Below are 25,993 nucleotides of genomic sequence, written 5' to 3'. Positions count from 1 at the left end.
GATAATCCCCACAAACATTCTGAAAGGCAGTATAAATATTTCTCATTATCCCTAGGTTTGACATCATTTTTTTTAGTGGTAAGAGCCTTATTAAACTGAATCTCCTCTGCTTTTTCTGAGACACTGAACACTGTGAAAACAGCAGGAGGGGAACTGCATTCCCTGAAAGTCTAAACAGTGTGTATAGAGTTAACAAGACACGAGAGACAGCAGAGAGAGGTTTTAGCATGAAGGGAGTTGACTCTCTCCCTTTCATGTGGACAACGATGTCATCAGTCGAATGTCTGGTCATTCTGACTTCCTTGCTCCAACCAAGAAAAAGTTCTTCTTTCACGTTAGGCAAACACTAACTGTTTCTGTTTCCATTAATGTATCTTCCCGTATGCATCACAAAAAACTTTTTGTTCTTAAAAAAATAAATAAATAGAGAAGATTGACTCATGAGCAGATGCCATGTTGGGTGTACACACCAGCAGTTCCAGGCATCTACTGACAACACCAGAAACCCAGGGAAGAATTACAGAGCCCTGGGCAGGCAACGGGGTAGCGGCATTAATGCTTTTAGCTCTTCTGCAGGCTTTTTACAAAAAAATGGAGGACCACCACAAGTGCCACTTGACCATTGCCTGCCAATACTGCAGCAGATGAATTCCAAAGGTCATGATGGGAAGGGGTGTAAAAGGGATTCCCATATCATTTTGGCCTTTGTCATCTTTTCATTTCACTGAGCATCCCTCAGTCCTCCCAAGGGAATAGTAAAGAGGCTGAGCTCACTCCATTGCTCCATCTTCTGTTTTGGGTTTTTTGTTTTGCTGGGTTTTTTTTACGTTATGGCCACAGCTAGTCTGCACATCCAATAACGGAAACTCTTCCCATTGTTTCATGCTTTCTTCATAAGAAAAATCCTCTTATGTCTCAAATAATGTGCTTTATACTTGAATCTTTATTTAAGACAGGATGACCTTAACATATAGATTTTCTCTCACTTTTATTTATGATAGTGCTATGGGAGTTAATACTTGTTCAAGCTTTAAGCACTATTTTTATGTAATAAAAATGAAGGTATAAATAAAAATAAAACTAGCTGTCATCTCTCACCTTAAAACCAAACACAAGACAGTCAATATCAAGCCTGTATACGTGTGTTTCCTGATATACTGGAATTCCTGAAGCATTAAAATTCCTGAAGCATTAAGCACAGAAATAAAGATAATGCATCTATACATGTAACAGTAATACTGCAATCTCAGTATGATTCTACATATTTTCCCTAACATAACCTGCTATCTTCTTTGCTTCTTTGACCACCATGCCACATTGAGCAGATGTTCTTATTGAGCTTTCCCCTGTGAGGCGCAGGTCTCTCTCCGGAGTGATTACAGCTAATTTATAACCCATCAAGGTATATGAAAAATTCAGATGGTTCCTCCCAGTGATAAGAGAGCTTCCAGAAGCAATGCCTTTGGAATTCATGTGAGATCAGAACTGGGATTATCTGGTATTTCAGTGCCAGGTTGCCAGCAGCTGTTTAATATTTTCATATATGTAATTTGCCCTCATTGGAGAAGCAGGCTTACACTTTGCTGGTCTAATTACATAGACTCATATTTTGCTTTTTTAATTTATCAAGGTCAGTCATTTTCCCATAGGATCTGTTCAATTTATTGCTAAACTGATGTCACTTCAGTACCTATCTACAGAGGGAAACTAAAGCTGAGCCACTGAAAGTGCTGACAGCCCTGTAACTAAATTTTAAGTCATTTTGAAGAAAGAAACCAAAATATTTAGTTTCTGGTAAATCACAGATATATTGAAGTCCAGCTACCAGGAAAAGATATTGGAAACAATAGCATGAGCCATATGGTGCCAAATAGGATTCTTCTAGATTCATGAAGGGAAAAAGATGTATTTATGAACTACAGAGTCACCTCCATGAAAACAGACAGCTGTCTGGAAGCGTTTCATTTTCAAAAAAAAAAAAAAAAAAAAAAAAGACATGATTACTGTCATTAGTTTTGTATTAAAAAATTCAAGGAACATAGCAATATGAAGAAGGACTCCCAGAAATGGTTTCAGGAGAGCTGATGAGCATGTGCAACACCAAATCCACAGTTTGGAAGATGGGAGGTGAGAGGCAGGCAGTGATGAGCTCTCCCAGGAGACCTCAGCAGACTGGGAGAGGATTTCTTGGCTGATACATTTAGCATATCTTGCGTAGTGGGGAAAGAGGTTGAGACTGGTGCTCAGTGAAAGCTGAAGTAGCGCATAGTGTCCTGTTAGAATATATGGCCTCAATTCACAAAGCTTTCTCTCCCCACATCCGCCCCACAGTGCAGCAGCTGGTGCTTTCGCCTGAGCTGCAGGTTAAAAAATTCAGCTTCCTCCTATGGCTGTGAGAGACAAACCACTGTGCCGTAATTGGAGCTCTGCCCTTCTTGCCATATCCGTTCCATGCTGCATAAATAATTAAACACCCACCAGGACAAACACCAGCACTCAGATGTTTCACCCAAATACTAGGTGAGTCAGACAAGTTTTCTCTCTCTCTCAGTAATAACCAATAGAAGTGGAAGGTGGAGGCAGGTTCACACCTGGCTGCATGCTGTGTGCATGGGTGCAACTGGTTTTATCAATGCACTGCGATTGTTCTGACACTTAATGCTTCTCTTTTCCATAAAATACTTAAACAGTGAGAACAGACAGGCGACTGTCAGCAGTGGTGAGAACGCTTGCCTGAGAGGTGTGAAAGCTTAATTATTTATTCAAAGCAGTACAGTTTCAATGGGAGACCTGAGAAGGCTCTTCTCCCGCCTCTTCCCTGTCTCTCCAACACACCCTGTAGACATTCATTAGAGAAATGCAGGTTCACATCCTCCAGGAAATAAGAGAACTCCATTTGAGCAGCTGCTCTAATCCAGCAGCACTTGGGTTATAAGTGACATCTCCTGTTGACTTTAACCTGCATTTAATTTATTTTCTTATTTTTGTAAGTGATGTTTGCACTGAATAAAATTATTTTGGGAGGGTGGAGCTGTTTTCTCCAATAAAAATGTGACAATTTACGCTTTCATTCACCATTACTTATTTTTTGCTCAGATACCCATCCCAGAAGACAAATTTAACACTGTCACTGCTCATTCTTCTTCCACCCTCCCCCATTAAACTAGCAAAACTAGCTTCACATTTATTAGTCAAAATTAAAATATGCTAATATATCTGCTATACAATTTACAACCAAACAATTTTTACCTGATACAGGGTAGCCAAAACTGACACTTTTTAAACTTCGTGTTATCCACATGAAGCAGATGAACAACCCAGGGTGACTGATGAATGTTGTGAGTTCAGCTGAAAAAGTAGGGGGAAAAATGGACCCAGTGTGAAAACCATTTCAAGTAATTGCAAAGCAGAATTCCAGGAACTGCAGAAAAGGTCATGGATAATGCCTGTGAAAAGCCTCAATGTATGCAAACATTAAATACCACTTTTTAACTGCAATATATAAGAAGTGTTCCTTCTGTTCAATTTGAACACAAAATGTTAGTAAAGTGGCAGTGAATATGTGTGTTCAGTAATTCCAGTAATACTCAACCTGAAAAAACTATAATTTATTTCTGGAAAACTTCAGCACTGTATCAAAACAGGACTTTATTACTTTGAAGGGACATCAGCAGAGAGGGAAATGACCAGGAAAGTGACTAGGGAAAGATGAAGGCTGGTGATCCAGAAAGACTTACATATATTTGAAGTGAACATATGTCCCAAGAGGGAGTAACTACTTAAGGGAACAAAATAGAGAAAAGGAAATGGCAGGAAAATCGTTCTGATTGATAGTGAAATGCATCAGGTTGCTCACTAGTATTTCTCAGCATGTCATTCAGGGTGAACCTGTCAGCACCCAAACTTGGAAAAGCCCTACACATTATTGTCTAAAGTTTGGCATTTAACACAAAGCAGGAGCTTAAATGCAGCTTGGAATTTCTCACAGGACACAGGCACTGGTATTACACACTTGTTACAGGGAAATTAAACACCTTGTTCAACCTCACATCTTCCGAGCATTGCCTACACACAGTATATACCCATGCCACAGACAGATGTTTAATGCTGCACTACGTGCACTGTCTCAGAACGCACACATTCAGACGCTGGAAGAAGTCTAAACACAGAGTTACCTCCAAAGTATAATTACCTCCACAACTTAGAGATTGCTTAGATAGCTTTTTGCTAGTTAAAAATGACTAGCTCAACTAAAAACGACTATGTGGAAGGACTGGCTCAATGAACTTCCCAGCATACTGCAGTGTGGCTGCACCTTCATATCCATCGATGCTCACAAGTCCAGAAAGCAGTATTTTTTTTTTTTACCCACTGCAAATGCAGACTTTTAGCTTTCAGTGAGAGATATTCATTTGCTTCATGCTTTCTTTTTTCTCTCTGAATGTTTTGCAATGCATCATTTCATAAAAATTAACTCCACTGACACCCATCAAAAGTCATGGAACAGAAAGGCAACAGGCAATTCTGCTTAAAGATAAATACATTGCACCATTCACTAAGAAAAGTAATCTCCAGGAAAAGTTCATCTGTTGAGAAAATATCACTCCTATTAGGAGGTCTGTATTGGTTTTCAGTGGTAGTATCCAGCCCACTTTTGACTTTTCTTTTTTTTAAAATCAAGTAACTCTTAATTTCTTACCTATAGTCCATAAATTTCTCATAGCACATGGTCAAGACCAGATAATTTCAGCAGGATAAATATTCTTCACTATCAGAGATACTAGATATCATGGGGTTTTAGCTAATGTGTGAATTTGGTAGATTTTTTTTTTTTAAGTGAATTTAAGGCCACACATTGGAAACTTTATTCAGACTGAGTTTGTCTTATTCTGTGAAACCACTAAGTTCATTTACTTGCAAAATAAGGTCTTTTGGCATCAATACAATTTTCAGAATATGAACCTATGTATCCAGCAAGAAAGGCAGATCCCACCAAAAAACGTGATTACCAATCTAATCTTAGCCATCCTGTACCAATTGCTCTTTTGGTCTTGAAAGCCTGGCACCAAAATTGCAATATTTTTATAAACTTAGGTTGCGTAATATTTATCAGATATTTAAAAATACCAACAGCAGTTTGCCCATCACCCTAAAAAACCTCACCATATGAATAGGGGATACTTTATTCAGGATTATATGGTAAAGGCAAGATCTAAATACTGTAGGTCTAAAAATAAAATGCAGGTTAAATGTAGGTAGCTAAAGTCAAAAACAGATGTCCTAGATGCCTGATTCTATTTTCTTGTACCACCATGCTCTAGCCAGTACCTTCGTTCTGCCTTTCCGTTGCATAATTTACATAGCTTGAAGAATGTCCCTCTGGCTCACACCACATAACATATCATTACATCTATTTAGGGTGTATCTCACTAGCTGTGTATTCTCAGGTTTCTACCTGGCAGCAAAAAAGGCTACCTCTCTCTTTACCGTGAATCAGCATAAAACTATGAATAGATAGGTATACTTTCTGGTATATTCTATGTTATACCTTTCTAAGTATACTGTAAAAGAAGTTAAGTGGCTTCAGAAATAGAAATCTATTTTTAATGAGAAATAGTAACCTAAATATGCAGGAAATACAGAAATTTAAGACTGTGTGTGTAAAAATACTGACTTTTTTCACTGCTTGGGACCTGGTCTCCCTATAAACTTCAATAATCCCGCTGCACCCAATACCTCATAAACACCTCTTTGTTAAACAACATGATTTTCTGGTTCTCTAAAACGGAAATTAATAAACAACTTCCTTGGTAACATAGAATTGTTTTCATTAAGGTTCTTCCCTTGTAGTTCTTAATATCGGGAAGCTGCCACCAAGATCAGTGGGTATTCTGCCCAAGAAAGGCAGGAGGAATTATTTTTATTTTATTGTTATATTAAAGGAACATGGAGAAGCCAAAATTCAATATCCAGAAACCTACTTCTTTCAAACTGAGTTTCTGTCCAGTGGATTGCACAGACACCTTAATGTGCATGGCTCAAAAGTCTGCTGATATGAAGAAAATAACATAATCTAAATCACATTCACAAAATACTTAAAAATAAGATAATGTTGCCCTCATTGTTCATCATTGTTCTAAGAGTTTACTGTGACCACAAATTTTTTTTCACTGCTAGAAAGAAAGATAATTCCTTTCACAAATTACTTCACTAATGTCCTCCTGTTGCAAAGGTGTCTACAGAAAATGTTCAGAGGACTGGAAAACACATTATTTCATCTCTGTTGATATTACCCCCCCAAAAAAACCAAACATGCACAAAGAACTGGACAAAAAGATAACATTAGCTTCATCTGAAAATTAGTATGTGACACAGGAAAGGACTAAAGAAATTTCTTGTATTGACTATGGCATGTTTGAAAGAATTCTTCATTGGTGAGGACACAAATACTGTCAGATTTTTAAAAAGACATGCACACACATATACATTACACATAGTAATTACTTTTGAAAGTACAAATGAAACAAAAATTTAAAAATGTCTTTTTAGGTATTTTAGGAGTGCAAAATATTTGTGAAACTATGAAAACATCACAGTGATTATTCACTGCACTTTTCGACATAAAATAGTATAGGACCCACTTTAAAAAAAAAAAATCTAAGCAGTTATTATAGCTTATCCTAGCTCGTCAGTTAAGCCAGTTATTTGCCTACTGCTTGTGGTGAATGGGTAGTGGTTAAGCTTGAGAAGAGCAAAGGCTCTGAAGATAGGAAACCCTTTTCAAATACCCTGATCCTCTTTATAGATAAGGGTAAGGGTCCCCATGACTGGAGTTCTGCACGGTTATATCCTGAATTGCTATTTTAGTTTAAATCCTTTACAAATGATAGAAACCTTCCATTAATCCTATCTTTTGGCCAGCAAGGCTTCATCAATTTTTTTTTCTTTTACCATTTTTCATGTCTTTACCTCTGCTTCCCTTCTTCTAGCTCCTCTACCAAGAGTGGTGATGTATGTTTCAAATCAGATATATTCTCATGTTGCTAAGGATATATTTGCATTTATTGCAAAAGTATCGGGAAAGCTGGGCTAAGCTGAAAGACTGTTACTATGTCAGGCTTGATTTTTAGTAATGTGGCCTAGCTGACAACTATAAAACTTCAGCATTCCAAAAACATTTGGCTCTCCTTCTCATATGAATGGTTTCATAGATTATTACTTAGAATTCATGCAGGTGAAGTTAATTTCAACCCTGGTGAATAAGATTTTTCTCCCATTTAAATTGTTTTTTCTTAAATAACTATCGTCATTTAAAAAGGGAAAAAATCTTTGAATTTGGTCTCTTTAAGACTGTTTCCAACTACACTCAGAAGATGCATTTCCACATGAAAAGTTAAATCAACTTTTTCTTATTATATTGATTTTCCACTTATAGTAACTGCAAAGATTTTCAGTCCTCCTAAAAAGAAAAAAGGAGGATCAAAGTCCACATATTTTTATAGCCTGATGAATATTTTCCACATTGAATCATTCAACAAATGAAAAATAACAGTCTATAACATTTAAAATCAGGTTAAGAATATGCTCCAATGTACAAATGCTGCACTTCTAAATATTTAAAATTATTACATTCTTGGCAGCTGTATCTTATGTGCTTCTATGTGTCATATATATACACTAACAGAGATTCCACTTCAAAATGCTCCACCCAGATAGGAATCAAAAGACAGTATTATAAATGATTCATTGGATCTTGTCACAAGTTAGACCAGGTTTTTGTCCCTTATGGCAATTTCTCTGAGGATAAGTAAACAGGAAATGAGAATAACTACATCCAGCTTTCCCTCTTGCGTTAGTAGGTACAGCTACACTGACAAAGCCCTGCACCAAGGACTAGTAAAATTATCCATGTGGGCATACACATACTGAAATAATGAGTATTAACTCCAGCATTTTCAAAAAATACTATGAAAGCCATACATACAGGTAAAAATACTATCAAAAATGAGTATTCTATTACAACAAAACAGCAGGGCAGAGAACTTCCTGCAGAAAATGATTTAATAGACTCAAAAGACAAAGTGAGCACTTTCTTTGTAGAGAATCATGCAATCCATAACTTTCCAATAGCACCACACAAAACTGCTGTGCATGACAGCTGATACTGAATTGCCTGAAAAGCTCAACAAGTCATTGTTTCACTATTACTCCAGTACTGTTGCCTATACAAACTGCCCCAAGACAATTCTTTAAAACAGAGAAACAAATGGCTGTCATGTTCTTCTCTTTCAGTAGCCCACGACTATCCACCAAACTGTTTGGAGAAAATACTTGTTGATAGCTAGGACACAAAAACATTAGTAGACTTCAAGGCAATAATCGGAAGTAGAGCCTTTTAAACTATACAAATGGCGAAACCTCTCAAATAGCTTTATCTCTCACAAAGTATTTTTCATATATTAACACCTCTCATTTGAGGCATATCTCATAAGAAACCACAAAGCAGTACTTAAAGAAATAAGAAAGTGATATTGGGGCTTTGCACGGTTATTAAAAGATATCCTAGCTATTACTGAATCCAAGGAGCTACAATCAAGATGATCCTTATTAAAATAAACTAATGAGATTTGACAGAATATGAGTTTAAGCCTAAATACCAACAATGTCATGCTGTCAGCAAACGAAATATATTAACTGAAAACTGTTGCATTTGATTTAAGGTCCTATCATGCAAAATGAGAAAAGAGGTCACCCTGGACCTTCAGGGAATCTGCTCTTACAGAAATTTTAATTTTGTTCACAACCCCTGGGAAGCAAAAATAATTAATTGCCTTGCTCAGAGATGTAAGAGGTGTACCAGTCACACACTGACAGCATTACTGTTCATATTACCTCATCTACCTACACAAAATATTCAGCTAAACTAGCAGTAATAATTGTGACTAGATAGTATGCTCCTTTACTCACACCAGAAATCTCACTTCAATGGAACCGCTGATCTGAGCAAGTGTTAATAATTTCCCAGAATAAATGGTATACCATGTCTGTCTCTTGTTTCAGCCAGATACAGAAGGAAGGTGGTTGGTATAAGTGTAATACCATAGCCCTCAGATAGCATGGCAGCTCTAAAATAAGCTTCCATACATTCTTTAAAGAAGGACTCTTTGGGACAGTTACTGACAAACACTTGCAAATGCAGACATCAGCCTGTGCAGTTCTGGATGACAAAAATATTCACCCATCCAAACCTCAGACTGCATCTGCAAATACAGGCAACGATATGTGCAACTAAAAAGTGACCCAAAACCGTGTGACATAGTTTCAGCCATGCATATTTCTAGGCCAGTTGGCCTCAGAGTGTGAGCAAGCCAGCTTGCAGGCTTAGCTCTCTGCCTCTGGTGAGCAGCTGGTCTTTTGCCGTGATGTCCACAGGCAAACACAGTGTGCCACAGTGTGACACATCTGCCACCTCTTTGACAGCCAAGTGGCGATGGCTACTGGCTCCTGCATGGACTTCATGATCCAAACTCTTCTAATGCTAAAATTTTTAAAGGCACTATTATTTGAAGTTAAGTACAATTCCCCACATTTCCAAATGCCTCAGAAAACACCCTTTAGCCCAAGACAAATGCACTGCAAAGTTGCAACTCCTGCAGCTCAATCCTAGCCCAGAGGTACAGAGCAGGTCACAACCCAGTCAGGACTAGACACCAGTTATCCAAGCTCACTAGCACGCTCTCTACCTGCAAAAACAGATACTTGAAAATATGCCATTGGAAAGCTAAACTGTCTCTTTTTATATCAGTACAACCAGCTGGTTAAAAGCTGTACTGAGATTGCTCATTGGATATTTTGGAGACTGGCCAAAATCTTCTCTTCACCACTTCAATTCTGATAATTTGGGAGGACATGCAACAGCAAGGAAAAAAACCTATTACTAGTGGTTTGGACTGCCTAGTAGTTCAGTAATAAAAAGTGTTTTTTCCTGTCTGAATGGCTTAAAAGATGACAGCACAATCAGGGATGGTGCTTCAGTTTAGCAACATTTTGTTGATATTGGTCCAACACTGAGTGAAAACTGCCTTAGTTTTTCCATCTGAGGAGGCCACTCCTTGGACACACTTCTTTTAGTTTTGAGAACACCACAATTACCTGAAATCATCTCTTTCATGATATCAAATACCAAAGAGCAGTGATATTCATATGGATTGAAAAAATGTTACCTAGTCTTTGTGAGGGAGTATCTGTGATCTTTCTGGCATGATACATTCATCATGCACAGTGAAACCACTGACTTTCCAACAGTCTCAGTGGACATTCATGGCTATTTCTAAGTCAATTGACATTGCAGTCATATGTACTAGTTTTAACAAATGAGCGTGGTAAAAGAAAATCAAGTCATGTACAGGAACTGATGATTTTTTTTCATCTTACTGACTATCTGAAAAATCAGCATTTAAGACAACTAAAGTTGGTAGCTTAGAAAGTATCCTATCCACTACTGAACTTGCAGTTCAAAGATTACTTCAATACTTTCCTTATCACTTCCTAAGACATATTTCAAGGGTTGGTTTTCTTCTATCTAATGGAATAAAACCTGCTTATTTCTGGGGTGTGCAGTGCATGAACACTTGTGAGACCTCCGAGACCCGCAGGACACATGTTGTAAGTGCAAAGTATTTTGCTAACTTGCATTCTAATAGGACAGTGTTTCCTGCTTCTGCTTATACATGACATTACAAAGTCTTTCTTCTTGTCTTCCTTCCTTCCGTTCTGCCCTTCTTTGCTTCTAGATCACACTCTATTTCCAGCTCATCAATTCATCTTCAGGGTCTCCCAGGAAAACAGAAACATAATCAAGAACAAAATGTACAGAGCTTACAGAAGATGAGAAGAAAAACATAACTGGTCTGGTGTGTGGAAGAGGCACAACTACTTGCGAGATACAGTATTAACATTAAAAGAGTTCTCAGAAAAGCCTGGAGCTGGCCCAAGTTTATAATAAGTCCAATCAAATTCCAAGGCAAAGATAACATAGATCAGAAGACAAAATCAATGAATATTCTGGAGGGAAATGTGTAAAGATTGTGTGATGAAGTGCTAAGTCAAAAGTGTATTTATATGAAAATGATTCTGCCGATATTATCAGGCAAAATGAAGACCATGCAAATTCCTTTTACAGAGCCCATACATCTGTCTCCAGAGAAACTGATGTTAAAACTGATATAATCTGTAATTTTTTCATTAACTTTTTTGGTGCTCTGTTTCTTAAGCAGTAGAAATGAGAACAGTGTAGAAAGGAAAAGATTATGTAGCCAGGAACATTAAACAGCTATGTATGTCCAAACCTCAGTTTCATTAAAACCTGACAATTAGTCTGAAAACAACCTCATTCTGTAAAAAGCCTAACTTGTGAAAGACAAAACACAGTAGTCCAAGAAACTATAAATAATCTCAAATGGAAAGCTGGCTTTTCAGCTGGCATAAAATAATTTCCTTTATTTTCAGTCAGTTTGGAAAACTAATGTTTTAATATATTGTCTTTTGATTATAATTTTGTTTTTTATAGATGTTGCTTGATTTCTCATGTTTGTATTTCTCTTCAGTGCTTTTGGTTTTTTTCAGCAATAAATTTTCATTAATATGTAGGATTTGTTTTAAAATGAGTATGTTATGCTGCTTTTCTTCCTGTAGATTTCCGTAGCTTTATACTAGTGAGTCATAGCGTCCATCCTGCTGATTTTTCCAAAGAGAGGAAGTGCATAACTCACATTTTTCACCATATTATTAGCTTTTACCTTACGTCTTCTTCCTCATTGGTATCAAGCGTGCTTCATTTTTGCTGTCAAGCAGACTCCTTAGCAGCTTTCTCCTTTTCTGGCTTAGGATGGAACATCTCACTGTACATGAATATATTATCAAAAGATAATCACTGTTAAGCTAAAACTGCACAGTTATGACAGCTAGCTTTGAACTCAACAAGAATTGAGGACAATAGCTAAGGCAAAGAGAAAAAAAAAAAATTAAGCACACAAAGATCACATAAATATTGTCAGGTTACTCCACTGAGTATTGTAGCATAGCATTAGTTGCCAGAGACCTGGAGTTTCAGCTAGCTGTTTATTATTCTTTAAAGAAAGTGATTCACAGTTATTAAGACTGTCTAGCAAAGGAAGATCACTGTCACATGAACTGGAAGGTGAGGGAATGACTGCAAACAAAAATCACAGTGAGTGGCAGTAAACAGAACTGAGGGAGCGTCTGAAGGTGGTAGTGTCTGTGGTGCCTGTGGGACCAGTGTCATTTAGCAGATCCATTACTGATCAGGAAGATATGTGTAAGAAGGACACTGAAATTTGAAGAAGAATGTAAATAAAGGAGCACTAAGAACAAAAAACAGTTGCGTAAGTAGAATGGACTGTACGTTTCTTGTAGGACAGTCATCTTGCAGGAAGATGCACCTGGCACTGTTTGCTAACACCTGATTTTTTGGTAAATTCTAAATGGACTACAGTGCAACACTGAGGAACTCTAATTTTTAAACCTGCTGTGTATGTTTATGGTTGCAACACTCTCTCCCCACCGAAAAACCCAACAGACAGGCACCAGCTACTGTGACTTGAGAATCTCTGAGAAGAATTTCAGTCCTTCCAGGATTTCAACATGCTTGAGTAACTCTAGAACAGATCAATCCAAAATCAAGCAAGCTTAAGTGATAAACCTGTTAAATACAAACAAACAAAAAACCCCCCTGAAACTCTTCCTTTCTTGCTCTTTTGGTTTATCAGGAAGTCTATGTTTTAGCTGCCATTTTCCCAGTACGCTTTTCCTCAAATCCTGAAAAATAGTCAATTTTAAGTGGTACCAGTGGGAATTTCCAAATTCTTTTCAAAGTTGCCCAGTGCAGCATGAACCAGTCTTCACTTTTGCAGAAAATGACATCTTTGGATCCATATTGAAAAGGAAAATTCAAAATCTTTGGTACAATGATATTGAACATTCATTTTTTGAGTAGTTGTCATGGTCTGAGGTGCTAGGAATGCTAAACAGCAGGCCTATGAAGTTGCCCATCATGACAGTGCTCCTAGGTAAAGGCAAACATAATATCCGTTCATCTTATCTGGGCTGGGTTTAAGCAAACAGCTTTCATTCTGCACGCTTTCATGGTCAGATATCAGGGGGAAAAAAATATCTAAACTACGCTTGGAAGAAAGGCAATGCAACTTCCTTCATCACCATTATAGATACGATACTGTGGTTACGTATGCTACCCAAAGATGATGAATGTGCACGGAGCAGTGATCTGCATGTGGAACTGCTCTGCAGCTGGAGTTACCTGAACATCTCTCTAAAACCATCTACGATTTTTATACAGAAACATCATTATCAAGATATGCAGATTAGGCCTCAAAATGTGACAGAACAATAAGAAATAACATTTTTTTATCTTTGTCGAGTGTTAGTCAGGTAAGTACCTTTGAGACAGTGCACTGTAGCTCACGCTGTGATGTGCAGAGGGTTTTTTAACCCTACATTACCGCAATATAATGACTGTCGTCTTAGAGGAAAGCTTATTATTAATATTATGCTTATTTTGAACTCTTATCTTTGCTCAACAAGACAACAGCATCTTGCTAGAACTTAATTCATGGAAACATTCATGTTGCCTCAGAACAACGTCCATCTAGCCCAGCATCTTGCTCAGCGATATCTGGTAGTGGGGGCCTCAAGGATGACTATGAAAAACAGCAAGGAAAAAATGAGTCTTTCACTGATACAGCTTCCTGATGTCCAGCAACCAGCAGCTTAGGGACTTCCTCAACCACAGATTGCTCCTGAGTAAATACTGTGCACTAGACTTTCAGCTATACATCAAGCTGTGATTATAAAGCCCTTACGTCCAGTATAGCATTGCACATGGATTTCAAAAATGGCATAAAATAAAACAATGGAATTTTATGAGCTAATTCGCTTCCATTTCTATTTGTTTCAAATATATGTACTGAGCTGATACTTTTTCAAAGATGAAAAGGGGGAAAAAAGGAAAAAAAAAAAAAAAGAAAAAAAACCTACCTTAATTCTGTACCCACTCGCTGAGTGCTATGGACTCCCCTAATGTCCACATGCCACTGCCTTCTTTCCTCTTTCCCACTCATTAGCAAAAGAAGGCAGTAGGTATTTCACTCACATTGCTTCTGGGCTTTATACAATGTCCTAGCATTTTTTTCATATGCTTTTAGATGCAGAGAGATGGAGCATTTCAGCCCCACTTGCCCACAACAGATTATCGCCTCTGTAATTTATAAAAAACCCTGTTGTGTTGATACTACTTAACACCATTCTACTAGCAAGTCTTCAAACGCCATAATGTGTGAGAATTCATTTTAAACTATACTAGGCAGCTTTATGTTAAGACTTTGTGGTGTTTCATTCTCTAGTTACCCACACATGATTTATAGTTCTAAAATACAATGAAAATCCAGGTTCACTTTCCAGGACATTTTTGTTATTTCTTTTGGTTTACGACTGTCTCATAAAGCAGAAATAGGGCCCCTAGAAGACTCGCTGACATAAACCCCACAGCATAAGCATTAGACTGGAGCGCTGGTGGTGTAAATTAACTGGAGTCTATCACCTCCCGGAGCAGCCCTGCCTAATTGCAATAGCTTTCCACAGACATTTCAATTTCTCAGGCTCTCTTCCAATGCTATAGCTGGCACGAGCCTTTTCAGCTTTCAAAGTATGAGAAGAGAAGAGAAGAGAAGAGAAGAGAGGAGAAGAGAAGAGAAGAGAGGAGAGGAGAGGAGAGGAGAGGAGAGGAGAGGAGAGGAGAGGAGAGGAGAGGAGAGGAGAGGAGAGGAGAGGAGAGGAGAGGAGAGGAGAGGAGAGGAGAGGAGAGGAGAGGAGAGGAGAGGAGAGGAGAGGAGAGGAGAGAGGAGTCGTGCACTTAAAAAAACCCCGACAAACCAACCGACAAACAACTCCAACCCCCCCTACAAATAAAACAAACAAACGGAAAGAAAGGGCTGGGGAGAAGGAAACATCTTGAAAAATAACGGCAGTGGAAAAAACTCAGCGAATGCCCGTTTCGGGTCACTTTCGCAGCGCTGCCCGAAGCGGCAGAGCTGCAGGGACCCGCGTCTCGCCTCACAGCCCGCCAAAGGGCACCGGACCCAGGCAGGGGGGCAGAGACACATCGCCCGGCCTCACCTCGTCCCGCCAGCCTCCCCAAGCAGCCACGCCATGGGGCGGGGGGGGGGGGGGGGCGGGCGGAGGGGGAGAAGCCGGGGCGAGCAGGGCCCCAAACAGGGCGAGAAGCGGGGAACGTGGCCCAAGCAGCTGCCACCCCACGGCCTCAGCCCTGTCAGCACATTTCGAATAGCTCCACGCCGTTCCATACAGCACGCCGTATCCCTCCGCGCTACGGTCCCCGGGCGGGCTGCCACCTTCCCGCCCGGGCCGCGTCGCGGGGTCCCCGCCCCCTGCTGGCCTCCTCCCGCCCCTCGCCCCGCCGGAGGTGTGTTTTCGCGCCGTGCCCCATCAAAGCCTCCTCTGTTATTGAAATATGAGTCCGCTTCCTCCCCGGCGGAGGCCGCTGGCGGGAGGTGGGGATCGGCGGGGCGGTACGATCACCCGCCGCCGTGAAGAAACGTCTCTTTGTTCGGGCGGGAGAGCCGGGCCGGGCCGGGCCGGGCCAGCCTCGGGCCGCGGCACCCGGGACCAACCCACCCGGGCCTCTGAGACACCCCCTCAGGTCTGACCCCGGCCCCGAGGGGGAGCCGAGAAGTGCCAGGTGCCGGACACGGGGCTGCTCCGGCACGAAGGGAGCGCCGGTGCCGCCGTCCAAGGGTGTCGCCTGGGGCCGGGGCCGCGTCTGGATCAGAGCAGCCCGATCCTTTCATCCTTGGCACCCGAAAAGCCTCGCTTCTGGCCACCTGTACCTAATTATTGTACATCGGAGAAATGCATTGTGCCTTTTTTTCACTTTTAATAATAACCACAAACGAATACCCTGGTATTTATAGGCAGAGTCCTGTTTATTTGTTGGTATGTTTCACTGATTTTCTTTTCCTAGTGGGATTTGCTGTGAAGTAGCTGATGAGACACAGTAGTGGCTGACCCCTGCTTGGTGACTGCTAAAACCGATGTCTTCACACATGCTTTTGCACCAGGATGTGTTAGGCTCTGGCATTTCCTGATCAAGTAGGATTGATGAGCTGCAGCCTCTTTTGATGGTGTAGGCTGAGAGTTTGACACCCACAATGATAAAAGCTTAGCAGGGTCCAGGCTGAAAAATGATGTTGGAGAGTTGCAGTGGATATGACACAATTGCATTGTTCTGTTTAACTTTGGAGAAGGGGGGGGGGGGGGGGGAAGGATAAAATGAATCTGCAAGACCAAGTTGCCTGAGTTACCTGCATTTTCTAACCTAGCAGAATTTAGAGGTTGAGGATTCAGGCATACATTTCCTACTGCTGTAGGGAGATCAAGAACCTTATTTTTTTCAAGCAGAGGAATAACAACTACACCTGCTTTCAAATCAAATAATATTATTTGCGCTCTAATTTGCCAACCTGTAGTAGACTGTCAAGGCTTAGCCTTTTTCTTCTGTTGTTGTTTGATTTGAGGTTTTGCTTTTGTTTGTTTGTTTGTTTGTTTTTTAAATAACAGACACATTTAGAGATACAACAATGGCAGCACCTTTTGTCTGCAGTTGTAAGAGGCGACGTTTATTGTATATGCTTTTCATGCCATGGGATTTAGGGGGTTAAAGCCACATATTGCACGGATTTTAGCAGACCCCTTTGGGATCGTGTGTCTCCTGGTGTGAAATGCACCATAATCCAGAGATTTTTTTGATGCTGTGGGAGCACTTTGGCCCGAGGTAGTGTTTAGAAATTGCGTAAAGACTGGGGCTAACAGTTGCCTGCCTTTAGGGTTTTGTGATGCCAGTGCCGAGAGCAAGGCGTGTTCTGTATTTGGGGTGTAATAAGAGAAGCTGGGCTTGTTTCCTGGATTAATAACTCAATTGGAAGTTGGGGGTAAAACCAAAACACAACGGGATCCTGTTAGGTCCAGCTGTTTCCACCCCACTACACACCCCCCACCTTTCATGCATCACTTTCTGCCCGTTTGAAACCACGTTCCCACCCTCAGAGTTAATGGTTGGGTGGGGGGTAAATAAGAAGAGGGGGCTGGGAGCGAGCAGAGGCAAGTGGTCAGAAGTATCATGTTTCTCAGGGTGTCACACACCCTAAATCCCTAAATTCAATGATCCCTTCACGAGAAACACTACCAACTTTTTTTTCCTTCTTTTTTTTTTTCCCCTTTTTTTTTTTTTTTTTAGCTCCGTGTAGTTTTTAGCTCGAGACTCGTGTGCGGTGCAAGAGGCTTTCTGAGGTGCGGATCTGGGAGGGCAGGACCTAAGGGGCGAGGACAGGGACCTGGAGGGACAGGGCAGCGTGCTGGGACGGGGTGGGTGGGTGGGTGTGAGAGAGAGAGAAACCGCGTGTGTGGGTTTATTTTTTCCTCTCATTCCTGGGGTCTGAATGGAAAGCACGTTGAGCTGTAATTAAGACATCTTGGAGGCGTACTTAACTCATGACGTGTTGCTTTTCTTTTCCTCTCGGTGAGAAAGTGGCTCTCTCTTCCCTGAATCGGGTCCTCTGCCACCCAGAGCCACAAAGAGACATTCGGGACATAGGCGCACACACTGACTTAAGGTGAGCACCAAAAACTTTCTCCGCACTTCGCTGTCCTCTGTTCCAAACTGCTGGAGAGTTCTGAGAGCATCTCAACTCAGGAGCTCTGTGCAAGGTAAAAAAAAAAAAATCAAACTTTTGGGAAAGTTTTTTACTCCTTTATTTCTCTAATTCGGATGGGGATCCAGTGAGCAATGCCTGTGGCATCAGCTCCAGGGCTGCACTGAAGGGATTTTCAAGCAATCTAATTTGGCAGCTGAGGCGGGGGGCGAGGGCGAAAGACAGATTGAAGCTGGCTAACTTCAATGTGTCTGCCTTTAAGTGCTCTGTGTTACCAAAGGAGAGATCATATTGCAACTGCAGATTCTGTCTGAAAAGACAAAAGTTGTATACTTGTGTTCTGCGGCTTCCTCCGATGGGATTATACATTTCACAGAGATTTGTCTTTCTTGAGGGATTTCTCTATCCAGTCAGATGCTTTTAGAAGTTTTAGGATGTAGGGAAAGGAGGACAGCAGACTGAGCAATAATTTCAAGGGCTGGAAGTATAAAGTACTGACCATCCAGTTAGAAGGAAAAGGATTTTGATAAGATGTGATGAATTACATACTGATGTCATATTTCGCTATTTATTGTCAGAGAAAGCCCGAATAACATTTGGCACAGGTTTCTGTATTGTCTCCGCTCACCAAGGAAGTTAAGATGCCACAGCATTTTGAATGTGTAGCTGGACGTTAGCTGGTCCATGGCTATGATAACTGTATCATTTTACTGGCTGTTTATTTGTGGGTTTTGGGGGTCAAATACATATAAAGGTGTTGTTCAAAATTTTTTCAGAGCAAAACTACTTGTGTGGTACATTTAGATATAAAGGGTTGGAAAGTATCTGCAAGTTTCAATTAAGGAGATTTATTGCTATTGGTACATCATTAGAAAGGGAATTCATTGCTGCTAGGATCTTTCAGGGCAGAAAATGTTTCTGTATGTGTTGCTGTGTGATGTCATGTAACTGATATAACACCTTCTGGAGACTCTGGGAACCTAGCAATGTGTACAAGAGAATTATGTAGATTGTTAACAGCAATGAGTTTCTATTAAGACCGTTTTAGTGCCTAAATGTGGAAAGAAGCAATCTGGAAAGATTCCTATTGTTTTGTTAGGAAAACATTGTTAGGAATATGTGTGATGTTGAAAATGTATATACAGTGAGGCTGTGTAGCTATGGATACACACCCTCTCAATAGACACTCTTTCTAGAGATGAGTATTTTCAGCACGTGGAGAAATGTATCATAAACAGGAAAATTATTATCGGCTCCTATGGAGAAGGAACCAGGAGTCAGCAATCTCCTGCCAAGGCGTGTCACGCAGAATGCCAAATCCTCATGCTACAAAGAGACAGCTCATGCTTACTTGGTTATCATACCTAATGGAAGCAAGTCTTCAACTCCCGTAAAGCATAGCTATGTGGAGTTGCTCTGAATGCATTATCTGAGACTCTAACCTGTATGTACTTACCTGTATTACATTTAGTGATGAGGGGAAAGGGAAGAAGGAAGAATGCAGGAAGGAACAGAAAGACAGAAAAAAAGATGAATTTGTGATACTTTTCAATATGACAGTTAAAGCAAAATGGGAAAAATAATTTTGTAGGGAGTGGCTTTTTCAAGTAACATAATAATTAAAAAAAAAGTCAGTGTAATAATCAAGACACTGTTGGTCTACGCTGAAATTGTGCCAAAAAGCCTGTCTTCCTAATATGATTCCTGAATGTATAAGCAGATTGCAATAAGAAAGAGAAAAAAGCACCCTGTGTCATTATGAAGAAAAGTATTATCCACAGCAGTGTCCTCTTCACAGACATGACTGACAGTGTAATTCACAGTAAAGCATCCTTTCATTATAAACCTCGCGAGTTCAGTTTCCTCTAATTTTCAGTTAGCATGGTTAAAACAAGTATCAGCTACTGAAAAAACCCTAATGTAGTACAAATGCTTGGGGCTGGTGGCGGCGGGGGGGGCAGTTTTCAGAAAAGGATGGAGGGTTTCTGTGGCATGCTGCAGTGCATCTTTGTTTTTACGGTTTGTAAAAGGATGAGAAGAGCATTTTCTATTGCAGGTCCCAGCCTCTCTGATTTTATGCCGATAATGTGACTTAAAAGAAATATTTTTGTCCACCATTGGTCACAGTCTGGAGCCAAAAGAGCTGTTATCAATACTTACTTAATCAAGTCACTTAACCTCCTTGCCCCACAGTAAAAATCTGGAAATAATATTGACCAACCTTGAAAAAGTGTTTTGAGATCTTCAAGTGAAGAGTGACTTTGCAATTGCTTATATTTAACTATACTCAAAGTTTTCCAATTCACTGCAGGGATTAAAGTGTGATAACTGAAATTAATATTTTCTGCTTTTCATTTGCCTTTGCATTGAAGCAGTAGTTAAACTATCCTTGGAAGTTGAAATACTTTGCATTTCTGTTTCATTGTAAACCTGACTGTATTGCATTACTTAAAACTCTCTGAAAATGAAAAGTTTTGGGGAAAAAAAAATATTGCCATATGACAAGCTGCTTCTGTTGCTTGTGAGGAAGTATTAGACATTCTGTCTCCACTGTTAGTAACTGTAGCATACAGTACTGCACTTGAAAAGGTAGCTTGTAACTTGTAGGTAACAAAATGTTCTTTGGGGTAAAAAAAAAAGTCAATATACTTAGGATTTCAATCAATGGTGTTTAAGGAGGATTAGAGGAAACAGCTGGCTAAACAAATATTAGGTGTAGAGTGGATGCAGTGGTATAAATTAATAATGCAGTTCTTTATCTGCTATATGAATGGGAGGTTTTGTGGAGATAAGACGACTAAAGATGGTCACTGTACGCCACCTAGTGGATATTGCAAAGAGTCTTTCAAAAGATTTTCCTTTTATTCAGAACATCTGTAACTAATCCAGGTGCAACTTAACTGCAAGTAGTTACTTTTACTTGGTTTTACGATTAAAAACTATCAGCTAGCTTCCCCCCCCCCCCCCCCCGATTTTTAGGGGAGGTTCTTTCTGCTTTTTAAGTGCCTATTAGATCTGGTAAAAATAAGTTCAGCTTTTATTTAATGTAATTTGCCACCAATATCTATTTCCAAACACTTGTTAAATCATTCAGTAATGCACATCCACAAATTAACACTTAGTTTCACATATTGAGCTGTTACTGTAAAACTGAAGAGATTTCTGTACAAATATTGTGGCAGGAGAAGCTATGTTCAGCAATAAGGATTTCAAAGCTCCTTGCAAAACTCCTTTATCATGTAAGTTGTGATTTTGTTAAATGCCTTTTTGTTTTGTCCCTGAATATTTTGTCAATGACAGCCATAGACAAAGAAAATGTCGAATTATTTCTGATGGCTAATAAAAGGTAATAATCCCTCTCCATCTTCTTCTTCTGTCATTTATCTCTGTCTTCCTCAGACCTCATACGTGCTTATTTCTTGGACTGTCCTTTCTCTTTACTGGGGAAAGGAAAATTGCTTTTTGGACCACTGGATTGTTTCTTCAGTAGTAGATGTTCGGGTGCTGTCAATTCTCATAGCTCTAAAGGATCCCATGAAATGACCAGGTCTTAAGCAGGCATGCATCAATCTGGATATACTTTGTGACAGTTTCTATGCTACACGACCAGTTTACATGCTTCCACTTCCTAAGATCTTTTAAAATTTCACCATCATCACAGCTACCACTGCAGTCATCTCCTAGGTGCCTAAACCAAGTGATGAATCTATGGTTCTGATCCTACATTTTTCAAGTAAGTGCCACAATGGCTACTGGAGAAAAGTATTAAAATACTGGGCAAAGTGAAGCTCCCTGTGCTTTGCTTCCTCCTGATTTTCATCACCGAGCAGTAAATCAAATGGCAACATCACACTTAGAAGAACAAACAATTTCCATGTCCTTCTCATTCACTTGGCTTTGAAAACACATTTTTTTGTTTCCTTTTAATTAGTACAACAGAATGGAAATCTTGAACATGATCAATGGCTCTGAAAACAAACTTTTAAAACATGCATTAAGAAGTCACGGACCAGCAATCTGCACTGACCACTTCAAAAACTTCTCAAGAGTTGTATGAAATATTACCATAGGAGGTTGTTAACATGATGCATGAGTTAATGGCTAACGTGAGAAGGAAATCTGCCTTTCCATTAATCAGGCAAAGTTTACAAATGAAAGTCCAGGAAGGTGAAATACCACGGCAGCAAATGGGCTAATTGACTTGATTCTATGCTTCACAGGTGGCTACCTTTCTATTTAGCTCTGCCTGGCCTGGTACTGTGAATCACAAGAGCCGCTAATGGAACTAGACCCAAACTCTTTTAGTGAGAGTCTTTGCAGAGTCTCTCCTGAAACAAAGCTTTCCAGTAGTGTCACTGGCACACAGAGTCACCGCCATTTCTTACAGCAGGGCACATCAGATATTACAGCAGAATCTACATCATTAGTTGTCTGGCATAATAGAAATAAAATCATGAGACCAGAAGAATGTCCCTGGATATATGTCTCTTGCTTCAAAAAATGTCATCTTGGCATTTGTCTAATAGCAGAAGACCATTATCTTGAGACAGTCTTCCATTAATAATATCTCCTAATTGCTTTAAATGCTTGCAGCCTACTAGGAACATATGGGCAATGGAGACAGGTTAGTTTAGAAATGTATTTGGCAGAAATCTAAGTAGTAGAAAACAAATGTTTCAAACTACTCCGGCGAAAAAGAAGGGAAAGTTACTTAGAGTTCAAATTTTTGTTTGATCACTTCTAGTCTGTACTTTTGCAATTGGGTGTGTTAAGTTGTTTGGGTTGTTTGGGGATTTTTGCATGTTATATCAAGTTAATTTACACTGCCTATGTCATGGTACCTGGCAACTCATCATCTAAAGTGTATCAATAAGTATTAGTGCATTATATCATGAGGCATACAGACATCTATTGTGATTAACATTTCTTTACATTCACAATTCCTTTCCTACAATAATGCCTATACACACAGAGAAAAGATAGTTTGTGTGCATCTATGCATATGTATATATATGTGTGTATGTATGTATATATATGTTCACATGCTCTATTAGAATGTGTAATTTATTTTTTTGTAGGCTGGTGATTGAAAATCGATTGTTTAAAATGCCAGGCTGCTGTTGATTTGTAGTTTTTAACATGCAGACCATTACCCTCCATTGTTTTAAAACTGGTGATTCATTGTTCTGCTAGTTAGTGGCTATCACTGCTTGGCACTTGCATTTTGGCAGATCATATACACAAAAGGCATGGTACAATACCACTGTGCTGTGAGATTCTGATCCAGCAAAACAACATATAAGCAACTTTACTTACATTAGTAATTCAGTGAAATCAATAGAAACTCAGACAGGGCTCAGTGAATAAAACTATTCATCTATTTGCAGAATGGCATTCATAATATCCCACATGGCTGATCAAAAAGCAGTACATAAATCTCCTAACCTGCAAATCTCTTTAGCTTTGTAGACACAAGTACCTCAATAAAGTGTTAAGTAAAACTGTGCACGTTTACAAAGAGTGGAGGAATCAAGACCTGCACCTATGGAATCTCTCTGTAGAAGTACATGTTTAATGTAAGAAAAACAAATTTATTGCTAGAATCACTTCCCAAACTCTCCAAATGGAACTGAGTAACTACTTATCTATTTATTAATATTTGAGAAAAATACATGCTACACCCCAAAATATCTATGCGGTGGTTGTTTTTTCCACAAACATATTTTCAGGCAAAAGAAAAACGCAACCCGGAGTCATGTACAAAAATACTGCCTAGAAATGGGAAAAGCACATTGCGAATTTTCCTGTTTTGTAAAAGCTGTGGAAAACATTATAGTGTTGGGCCCAACCAAGACATTTATAAGAACTATATCAGAGAAAAATAATGTTACAGTAGGTGCGGTAGTTCTTTTACTGAAATTGCAGTGATACTTGTGTGTTGCAATTACAGCAAACCATAACGGTGCTGCCACCTTCTGATACATGCTGCTTATTGCCTAAGGTAATTTGCTCCCATTTTCTAACACCCAGCATGCTGTACAGGCAGTAGTGAAGCTCTCCGTTTTTAATTTCATGCATAACTTGAAAGATTAATGAGCACATGATTATTTTCAGATAAACTATGTTTCTGGATTTCCAAATGTCTGAAGCAAAATGTCAAGTTTTGCTGAGTCTTTGTAACTTGCTTCTCTAGTAGCTTGGATTATGTAGATTTAAATAGGTGTGCAAAGTGTGATTCAGCCTTTACTAGCAAGTCAAGCAGGCAGATTTTTTTTGTTTGGTTTGGGTTTTTGTTCAGATGTTGCTGGATTTATTCTTTGATTGGTTTGATTAGAGCACATTTTCACTGGTGTACTGAAATAAACTGCAGTTGGACTTGATAATCTTAAAGGTCTTTTCCAACCTAAATAATGATTCTAAAAACTGTATTAATGTAGTGTGTTTGTCTCGTGGTGCATGTGGTGGTGTGTCTGGTCACGTATATATCATGTCATGCTGTTTTGATGTACTTTGGGGACTTAATGGTCATCTCTGTGAGCCAAGAACCAATGAGTGACAGTAAAGATGTTGATCTCAAACATTTTTCAGATTTTTTCCCAGCTGAAACACTGAATAGAGAGGATGGTAATTCAGCTGTTATGAGTGATAAAGATAACTACAGACTACTATATTTTTACTATTAAACATTGATTAAAAGACTTGGTAAACCAGATTATAATCTGGCCACGTTGTACTGCAGATCTATTCTCTCAAATGTCATTGCAAATGAGAAAAGACACCAAAGACAATAGATTAGCTTTAGCTTTAGCTAAAGAAGTAGGCTATCAACACATTCAAGCACCAGGGTAAGAGGCACCAAGTTCAGAGTCATTTACGTGATGTCTGGTGCCTGATGTGGCACACTGATGTGACTGCTCCCTGTGCTGGCTTGAAGTGACCTGGTTCCTTATGTCTCATGCATAAGGGAGCACATAGTAGGAGACAGATAGAAGCACTTGACTGCTGCAGGCGTTATATGTCTTTCAACACAGCTCCTTTGAGCCTGTAAACCATGTGCCACAGAAAAAAACAGTTGCACTGCAGATGTGTGGCATACTGGTCTCATTCTGGTAACATAAAATATAAAAAGCAGAAAAGAACAGGTACAAGTAGAATGTCTGTACAGGAGCCAAAGGTGCGGTGCAGTTAAATAAACAACGATATGTCCTGGGAAATCCAGCAGGAAAAAATGCAATTTTTAACCAAGAATCTCTCAGAGTAGATCAAAAGAATAATAAAACATTTGTCAATGTGTCTGAATGGTTTTCTTTATTACCAACATCTGGTCTTTTAGCCAATGAATGGGTTGTTGCCTCTAGTTTCGAGGCATTTCATTCTGGTTTCCCCCATAAGCAGGCTAAGAGAAGCATGCGACTCTTACGTTTTTCTAAAGCAACCTCCATATCTGATTGCATCTGCATTTTATTGTATGTTTTGCTCTGATCAAATCAGACAATAAGAAAAATTTTCAAATCTAGTACGGCATTCCCCAGTAGGATGGGAGAATGATAGTGGCAGGTATAACATCTTCATAAGCTAGCTAGGAAGATATTGTCTTGATAAAACTAATGTGACATGTTTTCAAAACTGGTTAGGAAATCAATAGCTCACTGTGAAATAGAAGCACATATCAAATAGGATTTTGCCAGGCCTAGTCAGCTTTGGTAGTCTTCAATATTTTCATTAGTAACTTGGATAATGGAATAGAAAATATGCTTAAGTTTTTAGACAACACGAAATAGGGAGATATTGAATTATTTTGGAAGCTATGCTTTGAAGTGAAAATGTTCTTGCCTAATTGCAGAAAAAAATAGGAAAAAATCTTTTCAAGAAATAGAATATGGTAAACTGAGGCAGAAAGAAAACAATCTACAGACATGAATAAGGTTTAAGGTCTCATTTGAGTTTGTTCTGGTGCCAGGTACTGCATTTTGAGATCTGTATAAACCAGCTAAGGAAAGTCATAAGGAAAATAATAAAAATGATAGTTTAGGAAACATGAGTTGGAAGAACCAGCTGAAAACCCCAATCTAGCCTAGCCTAAAGATGAATACACGGAAGGACAGTCATAATAATAGTCTTTAAATCATAAAAACATGCTACAAAAATAGAGTAAACCATCTGCTCCCTATGTCTATGGCAGAGAAAGAGAAGTATTAGGTCCATTTGCAAGAAGAAAGAATGGAGAAAGA

General features: G+C 39.4%; 1 protein-coding gene across 4 annotated transcripts in view; it reads left to right on the top strand.

Moving 5' to 3' along the window:
- The first annotated feature begins 17,362 nt into the window (after positions 1-17,362).
- Positions 17,363-25,993, top strand: part of HAPLN1 (hyaluronan and proteoglycan link protein 1) — a 70,616-nt gene continuing 61,985 nt past the window's right edge. For 2 of the 4 annotated variants that reach the window (XM_054810472.1, XM_054810470.1), the window contains exon 1: positions 17,363-17,723. The gene's annotated coding sequence lies outside the window, so the exon portion shown is untranslated. Of the gene's footprint in view, positions 17,818-25,993 lie in introns of all 4 variants that reach the window. The other 2 variants (XM_054810471.1, XM_054810469.1) reach the window with 1 other exon arrangement.

Source organism: Grus americana, chromosome Z, assembly GCF_028858705.1.
Source record: "Grus americana isolate bGruAme1 chromosome Z, bGruAme1.mat, whole genome shotgun sequence".
Lineage (NCBI taxonomy): Eukaryota > Metazoa > Chordata > Aves > Gruiformes > Gruidae > Grus > Grus americana.
The sequence above is the reverse complement of the archived record's forward strand: the minus strand, read 5'-3'. Positions and strand labels throughout refer to the sequence as shown.